The 13,828-nt window shown below is 47.7% G+C and overlaps 1 protein-coding gene across 2 annotated transcripts in view; it reads left to right on the forward strand.

Annotated features, from left to right (window-relative positions):
* LOC142786711 (uncharacterized) overlaps positions 1 to 13,828 on the forward strand; it is a 60,813-nt gene that overhangs the window by 29,055 nt on the left and 17,930 nt on the right. The window lies entirely within an intron of this gene.

Genomic DNA, 13,828 nt, shown 5'->3' on the forward strand with positions numbered 1-13,828 from the left:
CCAGAGGCATCCGCAAAAAAAAAAAAAAAAAAAAAAAACTCCGAGCCTGTGAACGTACTGCCGAGCCAAGGTTTCTACTCTTCTCAGGTGTAAGCACCCGAGAGCCGTAGACACACTACCACAGCACCCGATGCTCGACACTACCAATGCGCTGAACAACTATCAAAGTTTTCGATTTCGTGCTATAAACTAAAAGGTAATTTCGTGTAGTACCCATTCCAATTCGTTACACTGTTGAGAAAATGGGCTTTTGCACTTACACCCATCATTTATTTGTCCGACCCACGATGCAGACCAGAAATGATCACCATCATGCTGGCGCTCACTGTTATTTTCATTGTCTCCGCCGCTCCCCGAGTACGTGCGCCAGGCACGTGCTCTCAAGCTGAACGAGTTTCTCAGGCGCAGCGTACATTAGTATTCAGTAACTCGTACACGATTTCAGTTGCGTAACTCGTACAGCCGAGAGAACATTCAGATGGAAAGGGAAACAAAAAAGAAAGACATAAAGAAATATAGAGGTGAAAGAAAAATTATTCACCATAAGCAAAAGATAGGAAGACTTATACCCCTGTCACACGGGAGGTGTTGATTTCATTAGGTTTAAATATCATTTGACGCAGTGAGTGCCATTCGATCCGTAGTAGTGCTACACAAAAAAAAGTAATCTCGTTCTTTTTTTATATCATTTCATTATTGAGTAAAATAGAGCCGGAGAAATTTCGGAAAAAAAACTGCAGCACAGATTCAAATTTGACTTCAGAGACGCGCTTTGGTAACGCAAATGGCAAAATTTGTTGTGTTTTGAGGTGGCTTGTAAAGCGACATTTGAGGGGGGCATTCAAGTCATCAATGTACCGAATGAACAAGGCTTTTCTGTAGTACTGTTCCGCTGAACTACAATTGTATATTTTGCCCGGTATCTCTCAGTTCCTACCACCCGTGGAATTTCGCACTTCACTCCGAAATCCGCCGCTGTGTCTTTACGTACAAAAATATTTTGTAGAATTCTGCCTCTGCGCTAGTTCTCATATCTTCCAGCTTAGTCAGCATCACGACAACCTGCTCTAATGCAATGTCAGTAGATGTCAATAGATGGGCATGCAGATTCACAGAGAAGTGTATGGGGCCTAGGAACATCTCACTGATAGGGAGGCATATAAGAAGGTTGGGCGAACAGATTCGCTGATGGAGGCAATAAGTGGTGGACACTGTTGCTCTGTCAGAGAAGGTGCCCACGAACTCTTCAAGTGAGCAAACGATCTCGGAACGCACTTTTCCAACGAGTGCAACTGAATCGTGACGTTCTACCGACCTTGTTTCACAATATCAGCGCAGCCGGCCGAATGACTTTGTAAATGCTTCTAGATGATTTTTTTTTCAAAACTGCTGTCCTTTCGGTTGACACCCGAAAAAAAGTGCACACTTCAATAATTGTAGCAAGTGCCTGACGAATGACTTGTACAACTGAGGCGTCACTCTAAAAAGGGTTAAGGAAGTGTGACAAGCATTGTGATGTGTACAAAGCCATAGGAAGTCATTCCGGATGAGCGCCTGCACATCGTTCAATGCCCCACTCATCGTCACTGCTCCATCATACCCTTGGCTTCTCATTGTGTTCAAGGGAAGGCCTAGATTCAGCAGCTTCTTTTTTCAGTGTGTCAGCTAGGCTATACGCATTGATGTCGTCAACAGCTACAAAGCAGAGGGAATCTTCCTGGTAGCTGCAGTGAAATGCAGTGAAAGTAGCTTTCGTGCTTCACTAACACATGCGTCCTGTATATATTCCTCAATGTGTAACATAAAATATAGCAGTAATTATGGTGGTCAAGCGTCCATTATCAACAAGTGTCAGAATATATTATTATTGTAATGAATCTATGGTTGAAAGCTGGTACCCCCCTACAAGAGGCACGCACGCTACCGCGCCTGTTCTGTCTTAAGGCCGCGTATAAATAGTGGGTGCGTAGCTCATTCGAAATGGTTTCATGCACTAAGTACATAAAGTAACATATTACTCTATGGTAAGTGTTTGAAGCACGCACTACGAACGGATGTCGCTATCGGGTTCAACTCCTAAAAGGGAATAGGTGCAGTAGCGTGTGTGCTTCTTGTAGTGGGTTACCGGCTATCAACCACGGAGCCTTTATGATAGTCACATATTCTGACGCCCGCTGGCAATGAACGTTTGACCACGCATTAATACTGCTATATCTTATGTTGCATTGTGAAGAATACATACAAGGCACGTGTGTTTGAAAAGATCAAAATGTCGGGTGGCTGCGATAACTCACAAAATTTTCTTTTTTTTTCTGGCCGACCTGATTCATTGCTTCTTTAACACAGTCGAAAAACTGCTATGATAAATTTTCTCTTCGGCATATAAAAGCCACACAAAACATCAAACACCTGTCCTTGCTAAATTTGAATGCATGAAGTATAAAATCAAAAAATTTGTGCGCCTTTTTTTTTTGATGCTCTCGAACATAATTTTGACAATTTAGCTTTCACCGAAACCTGGTTTTTGAGATAACGCTGATGTACAATTCGCTGAATACCAGTGTATTCAAATATCACGAAAGAACAGAAGGAGATGTGGGCTGGGGATTTGTATTAAAAACTTCCAATATAAAAATGTTTTGGAATATTCTCACATTGATCTTGACTATGAATGTTTAATGATCAAGTGCATGGGCACAATTATTGTCTTGATGCATACACTACCTTGAAGTTCTGTTCATGTGTTTCTTAATTATCTTGGAAGTGTTCTGGAATATTGTTGTTAATCTGGACTTCCTGCGATTTTCCGTGGTGACTTTAGCATCGAAATATTGGCAACATCAAACACGCAAAACCTCATTGAAGTTTTCTGTTCTTCTTGGTATAGAAATGTAAATAACATGCCAGCAAGAAATACAGACATATCTGAAATACTACTCGACTTATGTTGTACAAGCTATCAGCCACATGAGTGCGACGCAGGTGTACTGACAGCCGACTTAGTGATCACTTACCTATCTTTATTTTCCTCACGCCTTATTTGTCCAGACATAACCAAACAATCAATAATACAACAATGAAATACGAAATATTGTCTCCAGATAAGATTTTGATTTTTTAACACTTAGTAGAAAGCACAAATTAGAATTCTGTGACAGAGATTTCAAAGCTTGTGAGAGAAGGTGAATCATGCGCAAGTTCGCCACCTGCTAATATGTTCAATGAAGTTCAAAAGGTTCAAAAAAGGTTCAAGAAGCTGAACACTCATACACATGTAACTAGCAACATTTCATCCTCTACTTCAATGTTTCCCATATCCAGTTCTGAAATATACGAATTGTTGCACAAATTAAAAAAAATATTTCTGCATGTGGCGTAGATAATATAAAACACCATTCTATTATAGCAGTTGCAGGAATCACTGGGCGTGAACTTCCTAGCGATGCTGTTTTTTCGCCAATTTTTTAAGTTTTTATACTCATCTTCTGCATCTCACTTACAAGATTCGGCCAGCACTTTTGCGGTGCACCAGGCGCCACATCTCCAAGGCGCCAAAGCCTTATGTTAGGCTGCTACGGCGTTCAAAAGCTTCGGCTACTGGTGGCGGCCACTCTTCTCGGCGCCCATCAGATGACGATGAATCTGATCAGCGCGTTCTAACAGCAAGATAACCTGTGTTTCGCGCGACCGAGGAGAACTGTGACGGCCCCTCGACGACTTCTAACGCCAATTATAAGTGCGTTACACCGAAAAAGGCGCCAACTGATAATCAAGAAAATTACAGCGATGCAACGATCATCGACTCCGCGGAAATTAACTTTGACATCGAAACAGAAGACAGGCCTTTCACAACAGTCACGTACAAGAAAGCCCAACCAGCGGAGACACCCGTAATTTTCAAGCCGACAGACCCTAGCGCCTCGTTCTGGAAAGTCAATCCGAACAAACTGGCCAGTGAAGTAGTATCGGCCGCTAATGAGAAAGTGAAGTCGTTCCGTGTGAACAGAGATGGCAACTTCTCTGCAAGTATCTCTACAGTTACTGCATCCTCCAGACTTCTAGAGTTAACACATGTTGCTCGTCTTGAAGGGGCACCGTATATATCGCAGTCGTATGTGAGGAACCTAGGAAAGATTAGACAAGTACCAGTGCAATACAGTGAATATCAACTGCTTGAATATTTAGGAGACAGCGGTATAATCTCAGTCAGGAGACAGACTAAATGGCTCCGTCGTGAAGATGGTTCCGCAGAGCCACATTTACTCGACAGTGTAATTCTTGAGTTCTCTCCCGACAAGCCACTGCCTCCTCGTATTCCCCAAGGTTGCAGAAGTCGTCCGGTGGAAGAGTACCTACAGCCCGCTACACGACGTTACAACTGTCAACAATATGGACATGTTGCCAAATCGTGCAATGGACAACTTCGCTGCAAATTCTGTGCAGGAGCACAAGATTACAAAGAATGTACATCGAGGAATCATCCCAAATGCACCAATTGCAATTGAGACCACGTAGCGTCATATGCTGGTTGTCCGAAACACCAGGCAGCTACTCGACTAAAGCGACAAGAAATTTTGCTTGAAAGAGCTCCAAAAAAGGGATCGCCTTGTTCAAATTCTGAAACTGTACATCCACTCCCTGTGAATTCAAAATCACGAAGGAATACATAACCACTATCGTATGCGATGGTAGCCAAGCGATCTTCAGCTCAGAAAAACAAAAGTACAGCCAAAGTGGACAGCAGAGGATGATCACCAAGCTTTCAAAGGCAGGCGAGTGACAGCAGAACACCGAAATCGTTAGCAACTCAGGATAACCAACCGTCTATACCTTTCACCTCGCAAAAGCCAAAGGCACAAGGGCAACGTGCACCGAGAACAAATTATGTGATTATGGTCATTTCGATGCTCTTCTTTGCTTTGAAGGCAATCCTGCGTGTATTTCGACGGGCCATTGACCTTCCAGAGGAGAGCGCAGTCATTTCATTAGAGTCTCTAGCAGAACAACAAAAAATGTTGTATAGCAAAATGGCTCTCCAAATGAACAACTGTTTCCGCAACACCGCAGTGTTTCAGTGGAATGTCAATGACTTTAGGTCCAAGAGCACAGACTTTAGGAAGCTGGTTGCTCATTATAGCTTACCCGTTCTGTGTCTAAATGAAACCAACGTTGGCCCTGACTTTAGGATTTCTAAATATGTCACATGTGCATCAAGAAGAAATCCAGGCTTGAGTAGGGCACTGTTATGCATATGACGCGACTTACCTTCTTTCGTTTTATACTCGTCGGACTCGGACGTGTGAAAATTGAAGGGTGCGAAATTCAATTCCAGAAACTTACCATCACCGTAATTTGTGTTTATTTGCAACCATCGACACGCATCTCCGAATTATCTCTGGTTCAATTATTGGCTAAAGCCCAAGGACCTGACCTTATCGGTGGAGATTTTAATGCGCACAATACCACGCGGAGCAGTACTCATACCGATTCACGTGGGAGAACACTTGTGAAAGCAATAAATGATGTGGTTTTATTGTACTGAATGATGGATCAGTAACGTTTTTAAGAGGTAATAATTATTTCATTGACGATTGATATGTGGAGTTTAACGTCCCAAAACCACCATATGATTATGAGATACGCCGTAGTGGAGGGCTCCGGAAATTTCGTCCACCTGGCGTTCTTTAACGTTCGCCCAAATCTGAGCACACGCGCCTACAACATTTCGGCCTCCATTGGAAATGCAGCCGCTGCAGCCGGGATGTGAACCCGCGACCTGTGAGTCAGCAGCCGAGTACCTTATCGACTAGACCACCGCAGCGGGGCCAGGTAATAATTATGCCAGCTGTCTAGATTTGGCTATAGCTTGCCCTGACATTGCAAAAGATATGAACTGGTGTACAGACCTCGAAACATGAGGGAGTGACCATTACCCAGTTGTTATGAAACACCCAAGAATGCAAGTGCAAGTGACCACATTGATTTCAAAGCTAACTGACTGGAAAGTATTTCGTGAACGTACTGGATGTGACTTGATGGGAGGTAATAAATCGGATACATTTATTTCCTGCATCAAAAGCAGTTACTCCCGTGCGACAAGGTTTATAGCTGTACCAGCTGGCCACCCCAGTGCAGATGCAGACTATGAGCGCCTACGAGCTATTAGAAGGCGAGCAGAACGTCGCTATCGCCGCAATCCGAGGTTTGAAGATTATAAGAAGAGTCAGGCCACTCACATCCAATCTAACCGACACATGCAAAAGTTAGGTCAGAAAAAATGGCATGATTTCTGCAAGTAATTGACCACATTTACCCCACTTCCGAAATTCTTGCAAACATTCACTGCTCTAAGTCATCCAGTCGGCTGTGGCGGCTGCATTTCCGATGGAGGCGGAAATGTTGTAGGCCCGTGTGCTCAGATTTGGGTGCACGTTAAAGAACCCCAGGTGGTCAAAATTTCCGGAGCCCTCCACTACGGCGTCTCTCATAATCAAATGGTGGTTTTGGGACGTTAAACCCCACAAATCAATCAATCAATCTAAGTCATCCAGTATCCCAGCGAAAGCCATTCAGACCATTGGCCATATCTCTTGAATTATCCGAACGTGATGTATCTGATAAGTTTTGCACAATGCTGACTGGAACTGGGCAATCGGTTCACAACACTACTGCACTGCCTACTTCTCTTGAACAGCAAATCCAAGATGCATACGCCTTATCACATGCTTAACTGGATAACACGTACTCTCTACTAGAGTTGCGTACTGCTCTATCACTAATCCGCGTAAGAACGGCAACTGGTTGCGACAACGTATCGTACAGTGTTCCGAAAAATCTCGGACCCAACGGCGTGCCAGTTCTGCATATATATATATATATATATATATATATATATTGCCACGTTCTATTTCCCAAGTTTTTGTTATCGTCCCAAAACACCACACCATTGTCAGCGCGAACCGCGCCTGCAGTTTTCGAGAAGGTTCCGGACTGTAGTAGATCATTTCGATAAGATCACGCCCACTGTGCGAACGGTACAGATTGTTCTGGAACCTACGCCGCCGCCAGCGATAACGCTAGAACTTTCGACGGCAAGAGTATAAATGCCGACGCGCTTCGCCGCTTGTCAGTTGTTGATCGAAGGCCGACGCTCCGTTCAACGCTATCAGTCCGAGACTGCTATCTGTGCGAGACTGCTGCTGTAATTAGACTTTCCGTTTACCGGGCACACGTTCGCCCAAATAAACCGGTAAATCCCAACACGAAGTCTCCTGTCTTCGGCCACGTCACGACCCCGTGACATCTGGTGGAGGTGCTGCTTCGTTCATGTACCGGACGCCCCCGTCAAGCCGTGAACCCAACCCACGTCGCGGAGAAGACACCGACGCCAACCAGGAGCAGCGAACAAGCCGCCGACAGCAAGGGCTACCACCGGAGTACGGGATTGTAGAAGACAAGGTGCGGAAGACTAAGGCCATGACCACGACTGCAGCGACAATGACAACCGCCGCATCCCAGCCCACGATGGTCATGCATCAACCCAGGGAACCACCAATTTTCCATGGGTCATCGTTCGAAGACCCGGAGTCCTGGCTAAAAACATACGACCGTGTGGCCGCCCTCAACCACTGGAACAACGACGAAAAGCTCCGTCGTGTGTACTTCTACCTGGAAGACACCGCAAGGACCTGGCTAGAGCATCGTGAGTCCACGCTCCGAACGTGGGATGTCTTCTGCGGCGCATTTCTGCAAACTTTCGCGAGCGTCGCTCGCAAAGAAAGGGTCGCTGCTCAACTAGAGACCCGGGTTCAGCTACCAAATGAGAAGGTTGGAATTTTCACAGAGCAGATGACCCGCCTATTTCGTCACGCTGACCCAGACATGCCTGAGGAGAAGAAAGTTCGTTTCCTCATGCGAGGGGTCAAACAGAAGCTCTTCGCGGGACTAATGAGGAATCAACCGAACACCGTCCAAGAATTTGTATCCGAGGCGACCACCATCGAAAAAACCCTTGACATGCGCACCAGACAGTATAATTGTCGCCTGACTCCAGAATGCGCTGCTGCTCAAACCAGTGACTCCGAAAACCTGCGTGAAACGATCCGAGCGATCGTGCGGGAAGAGCTGCGCAAACTGTTGCCTTCGGCGCACCCTCAAGTAGATTCGATCGCTGACATTGTGCGAGAAGAAGTTCGGCAATCACTTCGAATTCCCCAAACACCGCTGCCCGAGCCAGAAACTATGAGCTACGCCGCTGCAGTGCGCCACAACGCTTCTCCCCGTCCACGCCAAAACGCCGCCCCGTCGCACTTCCGTCGCCAGACACCACCGCCGCCACCACCCCCACCGACGACCTACCGTTCACCAGCGGGCCAGCGCAGTGCGCCGAGGAAAACCGACGTTTGGCGCACCCCTGACCACCGCCCACTGTGCTACCACTGCGGCGAGGCCGGGCACACTTACCGCCGTTGCCAGTACCGACAGATGGGACTGCGTGGCTTCGCCGTTGATGCACCACGTCCGCAGCCAGGGGAACGGCCACGTGACATCGCCGACTACCTGACAGGAACTCAATAGACACCCCGAAGTCCTTCCCGTTCACCGTCGCCCAGCCGCCGCATGTCACCGCACCCCCGGCAGTACTCCGGCCCAACGCGGGGCCGGTCTCCTAGCCCGTATCCGGGAAACTAAGGGCCGCAACCGGTGGAGGTGCGGTTGCTGTGCGACGAACTACCGAAGATCCTCCGACGACGACGACGCCGCGACGGAGCTTTCCGAACACAATGCCAACCAGGCAAAGCCCTGACGGCGAAAGCTCACTTACCGGAGGTGGCCTGACGACGCAACATGGAAGCAGCGGATCAAGCCGACGCAGCCGTGACCCGACGCCACGCCCTAACTGTAATGCGAGACGGCGAACTAGCGACATCGACGTTCTTATTGACGGCCACAGTGTGACCGCTCTCGTCGATACTGGAGCCGACTATTCTGTTATCAGTGGGTCGTTCGCCGCGAAGTTAAAGAAAGTTAGGACAGCTTGGAAAGGCCCTGAAATCCGCACAGCCGGAGGTCATCTTGTAACGCCTGCAGGAATCTGCACAGCGAGAGTCACCATTAACGGCCGTATTTATCGTACAGACTTCGTAGTCTTACAGTGTTGCTCGAGAGATATCATCCTTGGCATGGACTTCTTATGCCTCCATGGTGCTGTCATCAACCTAAAAACAAAGTCGATAACGTTATCCACAGAAGAAGCACTACCACCGCGCACGCCGTCAGGACACCATGCCTTGAATGTGCTGGAAGAACAAGTTACCATTCCGCCTCGCTCAAGCGTCATTATTTCAGTCGGCGCTCCTAAATCACCTGACTTGGAAGGCGTCATTGAAGGCAGTCAGCATCTGTTGGTCACCCGAAATATTTGCGTCGCAAGAGGAATAGCAGAGCTGCGGGGAGGCAAAGCAATGGTTATGCTCACGAATTTCAGCAATGAGTACAAACATGTGAACAAAGGAACAACGGTCGCATACATCGAAGAAATTGTCGAAGCCACCAGTGCTTTCGCCCTCGCCGATTCTGCGGAACCTGCTCAGAGGAACCAAGCCCCTCCCATAGCTTTCGACGTCAATCCCAGACTACCGAACGATAAGCAAGAACAGCTCAAGGCCCTGCTCCTGCCATACGAAGATTGCTTTTCGTCGTCATCGAAAATTCGGCAGACCCCAATCACGAAACATCGCATCATAACCGAAGAAAATGCCAGACCACTCCGTGAGAGTCCCTACAGGGTTTCGACGCGAGAACGTGAGGCCATGAACAGACAAGTTGATGAAATGCTGCGGGATGACATTATCCAGCCATCCAAGAGTCCACGGGCATCCCCCGTGGTGTTAGTGAAGAAAAAGGATGGGACCCTACGTTTCTGCATCGATTATCGCCGCCTGAACAAAATCACAAGAAAGGACGTGTATCCTCTCCCACGAATAGACGACGCACTTGATCGGCTCCATAACGCCAAGTACTTTTCATCAATGGACCTCAAGACTGGCTATTGGCAAATCAATGTCGACGAAAGAGACCGAGAGAAGACGGCGTTTATAATACCGGACGGCCTCTTCGAGTTTAAGGTGATGCCCTTCGGCCTTTGCTCAGCGCCTGCAACTTTTCAACGCGTTATGGATACAGTACTGGCAGGATTGAAGTGGCAAACTTGCCTTTTGTACTTGGACGACGTCGTCGTGTTTTCTTCGAGTTTCTACGAGCATCTTCGGTGCCTTGAAGCTGTACTTCAAGCCATCAAGACGTCCGGACTCACACTGAAGCCAGAAAATTGCAGATTTGCGTATGAGGAGCTCTTGTTTCTGGGACACGTTCTCAGCAAGTCTGGAGTTCGTCCCGATCCACGGAAAACAGCCGCCATCGCCGACTTCCCGCCGCCCACTGACAAGAAGGCCGTGCGCCGATTTCCGGGCCTGTGCGCCTATTATAGGCGGTTCGTGAAAAACTTCGCCCGCATCGCCGATCCTCTCACTAACCTTACCAAGGCCGACGTGAAGTTCAAGTGGAAAACGCCACAGGAACACGCTTTCCAGGAGCTTAAACATCGCCTCCAGACGCCTCCGTTACTTGCCCATTTCGACGAATTCGCCGAGACAGAAATACATACTGACGCAAGCAGCGTAGGTCTTGGCGCCGTTCTTGTGCAAAGGGCTGACGGACTTGAAAGGGTTATTAGTTACGCCAGCCGATCGCTATCCAAAGCAGAAGCAAATTATTCCACAACAGAAAAGGATCGAGTGCCTCGCCATCATCTGGGCTACGTCGAAATTTCGCCCCTACCTCTACGGCAGGCCCTTCAAAGTTGTGAGCGACCACCACGCCTTGTGTTGGCTAGCCACTTTGAAGGACCCTTCAGGTTGCCTCGCACGATGGAGCCTGAGACTTCAAGAGTATGACATTACTGTCATTTACAAGTCCGGCGAAAATTACTCTGACGCCGACTGTCTCTCTCGTGCGCCTGTCGACCAACCGCTACCCGATGACCCGGATGACGAGTACTTCTTGGGAACGATAACTACCGACGACTTCGCTGAACGACAGCGGGCCGACCTGGAACTTAAGGCCCTAATAGAATACCTCGAAGGCAGGACCGCCGAAGTCCCGAAGGTATTCAAGCGCGCACTTGCGTCGTTCTTTCTACGAAACGGTCTTCTACAAAAAAAACTTTTCAACGCTTCGAGCTAAGTACCTCCTTGTGGTGCCTTCAGCTCTGCGACCAGAACTCCTGCAGGCCCTGCACGACGATCCGACGGCAGGGCACCTCGGTGTTTCTCATACGCTCGCGAGGATACAAGAAAGGTACTACTGGCCACGTCTTACCACCGACGTCACTCGTTATGTGAGGACATGCCGGGACTGTCAGCGACGCAAGACACCGCCGACAAGGCCAGCGGGACTTCTGCAGCCAATTGATCCACCTTGCCGACCTTTCCAGCAGATTGGTATGGACCTACTGGGGCCGTTCCCGACGTCGACTTTCGGAAACAAGTGGATCGTGGTAGCTATCGACTACCTCACCCGCTACGCCGAGACAAAAGCCCTGCCAAAAGGCAGTGCATCCGAGGTAGCTAAGTTCTTCGTCGAAAATATCGTCCTACGTCACGGCGCCCCGGAGGTCCTTATCACCGACAGAGGAACGGCATTCACTGCCGACTTATCTCAAGCGATCTTGGCATACAGCCAAACAAACCACCGCCGGACGACAGCGTACCACCCACAGACGAACGGCCTCACCGAGCGGCTTAACAAGACGATCGCCGACATGCTGTGAATGTACGTCGATGTCGAACGCAAGACGTGGGACGCCATTCTTCCGTATGTGACCTTCGCATACAACACGGCGGTGCAGGAGACGACGCAGATATCTCCATACAAATTGGTCTACGGAAGGAGCCCGGCAACGACGCTCGATGCCATGTTACCCAACGTCACCGACGAAGAAAACCTCGATGTGAGCGAGTAGCTTCAACGCGCCAAAGAAGCCCGACAACTTGCGCGTCTCCGTATGAAGAATCAACAGACGACCGACAGCCACCGTTACAACCTTCGACGACGCTTCGTGGAATACCAGCCCGGGGAACGTGTTTGGGTGTGGACGCCGATACGCCGACGTGGACTAAGTGAAAAGCTTCTGCGACGGTACTTCGGACCGTACAGGGTGGTTCGACGTCTCGGCCCACTTGATTACGAGGTTGTCCCCGACGGCATCACGAACTCTCAACGACGCCGATCGCGACCTGGAGTCGTACATGTCGCGCGCCTCCAGCCGTTTCATGCGCGTTAACAAACTGAAACAGTGTTTTTTTGTATTATAGTTGTATCGTAATTTATTCATTGTACTTTCTAGCATTATTATTGTACCTTCATCTTTAGTTAAAGCATCGGGACGATGCCTTTTTTTTCAGAGGGGGGCAATGCCACGTTCCATTTCCCAAGTTTTTGTTATCGCCCCAAAACACCACACCATTCTCAGCGCGAACCGCGCCTGCAGTTTTCGAGAAGGTTCCGGACTGTAGTAGATCATTTCGATAAGAACACGCCCACTGTGCGAACGGTACAGATTGTTCTGGAACCTACGCCGCCGCCAGCGATAACGCTAGAACATTCGACGGCAAGAGTATAAATGCCGACGCGCTTCGCCGCTTGTCAGTTGTTGATCGAAGGCCGACGCTCCGTTCGACGCTATCAGTCCAAGACTGCTATCTGTGCGAGACTGCTGCTGTAATTGGACTTTCCGTTTACCGGGCACAGGTTCGCCCAAATAAACAGTTAAATCCCAACACGAAGTCTCCTGTCTTCGGCCACGTCACGACCCCGTGACAATATATATATATATATATATATATATATATATATATATATATATATATATATATATATATATATATATATATTGTGTAGGCCTGTGCGAATAGTGAATTTTTGGTTTGAAGCGAATTCGAAGCGAATAGTGATTTCGATCAAATAATTTTGAATCGAATTTGAATGGTTTCTAATACATATAAAAAAGGAAATATTTATTATGACGAAACTAACCTGCACAATATTTTTTTAAATTGAAACTGGGGCTCTGTGCAAATGCCATTTATTTTTTCGTTCAAAGGAAGTCAAAACAAACCTTCAGTAGTAGTTTCGGTAAAATGCGAGTGATAACCTGTGAGAGACGTGATGTTTTAAAGTTTATTATACTAGTATTACATAAACTGTCAAAATGAGCTTAATAAAATGAATTGATTTGAGGGTTACATGCTCCTTTAAAGGGGCCCTGCAACACTTTTTCATGTAGCCATGGAACCAGTAAACATGCTTGTTGTCTCACAAATTTACTGCAGCAAAGTTTCTAGAATCAGTCCACCATGAGCAGAGTTCCGAAATCGGCGCGTGTTGCAATGGGATTCTGTCTTCTCGTCTTGACGAAATAGCTAGAAGCTAAGCAGGGAGGAATGGCACGGCGAAAGAAAATACTCCGCACCCAGCTCATGACCTTGAGCATCTCTTTTTGTTTCTTCGAATACGCGGCTTTTCAGTGCGATCGCACACATACTCGTGAACAAGCAGCGGCCCCGGTAACGACAAGCGCCTCATGTTCAAATCAGCCATTGGCTGGGACCAGAGCCGTATATTTCTTCTTTTCTGTGACAAGTGATTTTTGAGCCTGTAGTGTCAATTCTCGAGGAAAGAAAGCCGTTTTAAGCTTTAAAAAATTATTGTATATTACAGGCCACGTGCTTCGCTACAATATTTATGGCGTGTTTTCGGTAGCCTCGAC

The sequence above is a fragment of the Rhipicephalus microplus genome, unplaced genomic scaffold, assembly GCF_043290135.1.
Source record: "Rhipicephalus microplus isolate Deutch F79 unplaced genomic scaffold, USDA_Rmic scaffold_28, whole genome shotgun sequence".
NCBI lineage: Eukaryota > Metazoa > Arthropoda > Arachnida > Ixodida > Ixodidae > Rhipicephalus > Rhipicephalus microplus.